This window comes from Schistocerca cancellata, chromosome 2 (genome assembly GCF_023864275.1).
Source record: "Schistocerca cancellata isolate TAMUIC-IGC-003103 chromosome 2, iqSchCanc2.1, whole genome shotgun sequence".
Classification (NCBI taxonomy): Eukaryota; Metazoa; Arthropoda; class Insecta; order Orthoptera; family Acrididae; genus Schistocerca; species Schistocerca cancellata.
In genome coordinates this window covers 426,259,909-426,266,478 of record NC_064627.1, presented here as the reverse complement: position 1 = coordinate 426,266,478, position 6,570 = coordinate 426,259,909, and positions in this window count along the sequence as shown.

The following is a 6,570-nucleotide window of genomic DNA, read 5'->3' as shown; positions in this document are numbered from 1 at the left end:
AAACAGTTCTCATAAACAAAAAGTTAATGCCACTTGAATACCAGCATTGAATATCTTTGAAAACTTGAAATATTCCTCGTCGGTTGTATAAATATAATTAGTTTTGCATACTAATTTCTCAAGCACAAATTTATGCTCTTCAGAATATCCCTGAATGTATGAGTTATTACCCGTTTTACTATGTACTAAAATTAGTTCTTGCTTTGATTCAGCATCTACAGCAGCATACATATGCTCAAGTACTCATTGCTACTTACTGATATGACTATAAACAATACTGAATTTATCAAACCATTTAAGTCCAAAATTAATGTGGAAACATACGTTTTAAGGCTTGATGTAACTCCAACATCTCTTGTACAATCAATCTCAACCCCATTCATTTCATCTCTTTCATGTTGGAACATTACGTGTAAGATGTGGTCTCACTGTGGGGCCTCCATCCTTTTACACACATTTTCCTTCCAAGTATAGGAAACTGTTACCTGGAATTGTTAAAGCTGCGTGATGCTGAATGAGAATCCTAATCACGTCATTATTATTAAATGTCACAGAAGGAAAAAGTTAATGGGAGAAATATTCTTGGTGTACTGAACTGGGGCAGTTGTACCAAGTGACATCATTGCAAAGTTTTAAGCCTAATGGTATAAGGTAATTCTCGCACGTCATCATGTTGTGCTTCTGCTGCAGAGTGGTGCACTGACAGCTGTGTGCATCAAATTTATACTTTATACCCATGCTGCTGCTCCTGTTTGAAGTATAGACGTATTACGATTTCTTCACATCAAATGTCGACTAAATGCCTCTTCCGGTCAACAGTACACAACTCGAGATAGAGATGGTCTAATGTCGGGACAGTCACTGGAATGTATTTGGTGTTAGCAAGCAGTTCAAGGATTTTATATTCTGGACCCACTATATGGAGGATTCTGTGAATCAGTCTGACAATGAGATATGAATTAGTTTCTGTATTACACTCAATACGAATTGTGTTAACTGATACTGTATCCTCTGGTTGTGCCAAATTGTAAAATTTATCGGAATTCCTCCAAAAAACCATAGGGTCTGGTACTGTATCCACTGGTGGTGCCCACTCGTAAAATCTATCGGAATTCTTCTCCAAAACTTGATCCGTGGAGAAACCTAAAAGCAGTCCTTTCGAATCTTTGTATCGACAGTCTATACTATGTTCTGTTGTTTTTATCTCTGTTTTAAATGTATTAACGTGTGCACATAACTCAAACCCATCTACGGTTTGTTTTTTAAATGCATTTAAATCATCAATATCATCATATATCTCCACACCTTTACCAGTTCCCAGATGTAGTTTATAGCTCACCTTAGTGACATTAGGAATGGTGTTGTATGTCTTCAGCATGGTCAATTCAATATTCCATTCCCTCATGCTTAGATTAGTTGGTGGAAAGTAATTTGCGCATAGAACTGATGGTCTTTCTTTTAATCTTTTAAAGTCAAGAGTGTTCGATATCACATGTACGCGAGAGCCGTTTAAGACTTTCAGCTACAGGCTTAAAAGTTTATGAAGAGAATAATCTCTTTACAACTTTCCTAATTTTAGCGATCGTGATTTCCACCGAATAGCTTTCCATGCCTGAATAACTAGGCATTTTGGCGAAAATCTGTTGTATACTAAACAGGTTTTGAGATAGTATACAACTTATATAATACCAGATTAGCCATGAAGCAGTTGTTTCTTTATACCTTCACTAGTGTTTTTCGGTTTTACGTACCTTCGCATTTACTGCATTGAAAAAATTTGGAAATTTGTGGTAAGGTCTTATGAAACCAAACTGCTGAGGTCGTCGGTCTCTAAGCTTACGCATTACTAAATCTAATTTAAACTAACTTACGCTAAGGAGAACACACACACTGATGTAGCTACAATCATCCCAGAACAGCAACACCTAGTCCATTCTCCGTTCCTCTTCCTTTTTGCTCTGCAGATGTGACCCCAAATTTCTCATTCCAAAGACACTCCTAACTGTCATTCAGAACTACCTTCCAGCAATTCAAGTCCAACAACTCTTCCCTAGGAGAGATTCTATCGTCATTAAGGCTAATGATCCACATTCCCATTCATCCCCCCTCCGGATTATCCCCTCTTTTAGAGGAAGTGCTGGTTCGAATGGTTCAAATGGCTGTGAGCACTATGGGACTTAACATCTGAGGTCATCAGTCCCCTAGAACTTACAACTACTTAAACCTAACTAACCTAAGGACATCACGCACTTCCATGCCCGAGGCAGGATTCGAACCTGCGACCGTAGCGGTCGCGCGGTTCCGGACTGAAGCGCCTAGAACCGCTCAGCCACAGCGGCCGGCAGAGGAAGTGCCACCATTATGACCTTCACAAATCATCCACCGAAACAATCGCAACTTCCACGCCAACCCTCCACATTCACAGAAGTGATTAAAAAGGTTATCTTAAAGTACACCGACTAAGAGATCGAAAATGAACTCAAATTACAACCAGGAATCAATGTGCTCATGGCATTCTGCATTCAAAGTGATAATGGACGTCGCTTCTTAGTATGAGTGTTATCGGAATTACCCAATACCAATGACACACTTCTCAAACATGGAGCCTTGATTCACTGCAGGAAGCATCGCGTAGAAGCATCTCGATCCACTATACAAGCTTATACACTAAAACGCCAATGAAACTGATACAGGCATACGTATTCAAATACAGTGATATGTAAACAGGCAGAATATAGTGCTGCTGTCGGCAACTCCTATATAACACAAGTACCTGGTGCAGTTTTTAGATCGGTTACTGCCGCTACAATGGCAGGTTATCGAGATTTAAGTGAGTTTGAACGTGGTGTTATAGTCGGCGCACGAGCGATGAGACACAGCATCTCCGAGATTGCGATGAACTGGAGATTTTCCCGTACGACCATTTCACGAGTGTACCGTTAATATCAGGAACCCGGTAAAAAATCAAATCTCCGACATCGCTGCTGCCGGAAAAAGATCCTGCAAGAATGGAACCAACGACAACTAAAGAGAATCGTTCAGCCTGACAGACGTGCAACCCTTTCCCAAATTGTTGCAGATTTCATTGCTGGGCCATCAACAAGTGTCAGCGAGGGAACCATTCAACGAAACATCATCGATGTGCGCTTTCGGAGCCGAAGGCCCACTTGTGTACCCTTGATGACTGCATGACACAAAGCTTTATGTATCGGCTGGGCCCGACTTTGGACTGTTGATGACTGGAAACGTGTTACCTGGTAGGACGTTTCAAATTGTATCGAGCGTATGGACGTGTACGGGTGTGGAGACAACCTTTGGAAGCCATAGACCCTGCGTGTCATCACGGGACTGTTCAAGCTTGTGGAGGCTCTGTAATGATGCTGGACGTGTGCAGCTGGAGTGATATGGGAACCCAGATACGTCTAGATACGGCTCTGATAGGTGACACGTACGTAAGAATCTTGTCTGATCACCTACATCCATTGTGCATTCCGACGGACTTAGGAAATTCCAGAGGACAAAGCGACACTCCACAAGTCCAGAACTGCTACAGCGTGGCTCCAGGAGCACTCTTCTGAGTTTAAACACCTCTGCTGGCCACCAAAGTCTTCAGACATGAACTTTACTGAGCACATCTGGGATGCCTTGCAACGTGTTATTCAAAAAAATCTCCACCTCCTCGTACTCTTACGGATTTATGGGGAGCACTGCAAGATTAATGGTGTCAATTCGCTCCAGCACTACTTCAGACATTAGTCGAGTCCATGCTACGTCGTGTTGCGGGCATGTGGGGGCCCTACACGATTTTAGCCTGATGTAGCAGTTTATTTGGCTCTTCAGTGTAGGTGCTAGCGATGCCTCCAAAACGATGAACACCTGACAGAACATTCCAGGAACACACTCACCTGTCATTAGTGCAAGCAAAACCATGATCAGAAATAATGCCAGTAGCTAAACTCCCCACCTACCTGCAAGATCTGCGACCAACCTCACCCCACCTACTTCCACAAGTGCAAATCCAAACCCACTTTCCAAAAACCTGAACTCACAATGCACAGTTGATCAATCACTCCACACATACAGCTCCCTCCGTCCTCCACCCACCATTGAAGATATAATCTGTTTCATAACATTAGTCCTGCAAAACACACATCCATCTGATAGATTACAGTGCTACAACAAATAGCCCTCGCCACCTGTACAACCTTCCATCTCAATGCCTACGTCACATAGTCCCAAAATCAAGCCCATTTCATTTTCGATCGTCTCGAAACACTAGTCTAAGCTTCCCCTCAACTTCTCCTTGCTTCACTGAAAATGGCACAGCAGAAATACAGCATTCTCTACCAAAATATCTGTTCCCTCCACTCCACTAAACGTCTTCTTATCCATTATTGTTGTTGTGGTCTTCAGTCCAGAGACTGGTTTGATGCAGCTCTCCATGCTACTCTATCCTGTGCAAGCTTCTTTATCTCCCAGTACCTACTGCAACCTACATCCTTCTGAATCTGCTTAATGTATTTATCTCTTGGTCTCCCTCTGCGATTTTTACTCTCCACGCTGCCCTCCAATACTAAATTGGTGGTCCCTTGATGCCTCACAACATGTACTACCAACCGATCCCTTGTTCTAGTCCAGTTGTGCCACAAATTTCTCGTCTTCCCAATTCTAGTCAGTACTTCCTCATTAGTTATGTGATCTGCCCATCTAATCTTCAGCATTCTTCTGTAGCACCACATTTCGAAAACTTCTATTCTCTTCTTGTCTAAATTATTTATGGTCCACGTTTCACTTCCATACATGGCTACACTCCATACAAATACTTTCAGAAACGACTTCCTGACACTTAAATCTATACTCGATGTTAACAAATTTCTCTTCTTCAGAAACGCTTTCCTTGCCATTTCCAGTCTACTATTTATATCTTCTCTACTTCCACCATCATCAGTTATTTTGCTCCCCAAATAGCAGAACTCATTTACTACTTTACGTATCTCATTTCTTAATCTAATTCCCTCAGCATTACCCGATTTAATTCGACTACATTCCATTATCCTCGTTTTGCTTTTGTTGATGTTCATCTTATATCCTCCTTTCAAGTCACTATCCATTCCGTTCAACTGCTCTTCTAAGTCCTTTGTTGTCTCTGATAGAATTACAGTGTCATCGGCGAACCTCCAAGTTTTTATTTCTTCTCCATGGATTTTAATACCTACTGCGAATTTTTCTTTTGTTTCCTTAACTGCTTGCTCAATGTACAGATTGAATAACATCGGGGAGAGGCTACAACCTTGTGTCACACCCTTCCCAACTACAGCTTCCCTTTCATGCCCCTCGATTCTCATAACTACCAACTGGATTCTGTACAAATTGTAAATAGCCTTTCGCTCCCTGTATTTTACCCCTGCCACCGTCAGAATTTGAGAGAGAGTATTCCAGTCAACATTGTCAAAAGCTTTCTCTAAGTCTACAAATGCTAGAAACGTAGGTTTGCCTTTCCTTAATCTGTCTTCTAAGATATGTCGTAGGGTCAGTATTGCCTCACGTGTTCCAACATTTCTACGGAATCCAAACTGATCTTCAAATGGCTCTGAGCACTATGGAACTTAACATCTCAGGTCATCAGTCCCCTAGAACTTAGAACTACTTAAACCTAACTAACCGAAGGACATCACACACATCCGGCAAGATTCGAACCTGCGACCGTAGCGGTCACGCGGTTCCAGACTGAAGCGCCTAAAACCGCTCGGCCACCAACGGTCGGCAAACTGATCTTCCCCGGGGTCGGCTTCCAGCAATTTTTCCAATCGTCTGTAAAGAATTCGCATTAGTATTTTCAAGCCGTGACTTATTAAACTGATAGTTCGGTAATTTTCACATCTGTCAACATCTGCTTTCTTTGTGATTGGAATTCTTATATTCTTCTTGAAGTCTGAGGGTATTTCGCCTGTCTCATACATTTTGCTCAGCAGATGGTAGAGTTTTGTCAGGACTGGCTCTCTCAAGACTGTCAGTAGTTCTAATGGAATTTTGTCTATTCCCAGGGCCTTGTTTCGACTGAGGTCTTTCAGTGCTCTGTCAAACTCTTCACACAGTATCATATCTCCCATTTCATCTTCATCTACATCCCCTCTCATTTCCATAATATTGTCCTCAAGTACATCGCTCTTCTATGGACCCTCTATATATTCCTTCCACCTTTCTGTTTTCCCTTCTTTGCTTAGAACTGGGTTTCATCTGAGATCTTGATACTCATACAAGTGGTTCTCTTTTCTCCAAAGGTCTCTTTTATTTCTCCAGTGATATATGCCTCTACATCCTTACATTTGTCCTCTAGCCATCCCTGCTTAGCCATTTTGCACTTCCTGTCGATCTCATTTTTGAGACGTTTGTATTCCTTTTTGCCTGCTTCATTTACTGCATTTTTATATTTTCTCGTTTCATCAATTAAATTCTATATTTCTTCTGTTATCCAAGGATTTCTACTAGCCCTCGTCTTTTTACATATTTGATCCTCTGCTGCCTTCACTATTTCATCCCTCAAAGCTACCCATTCTTCTTCTACTGTAT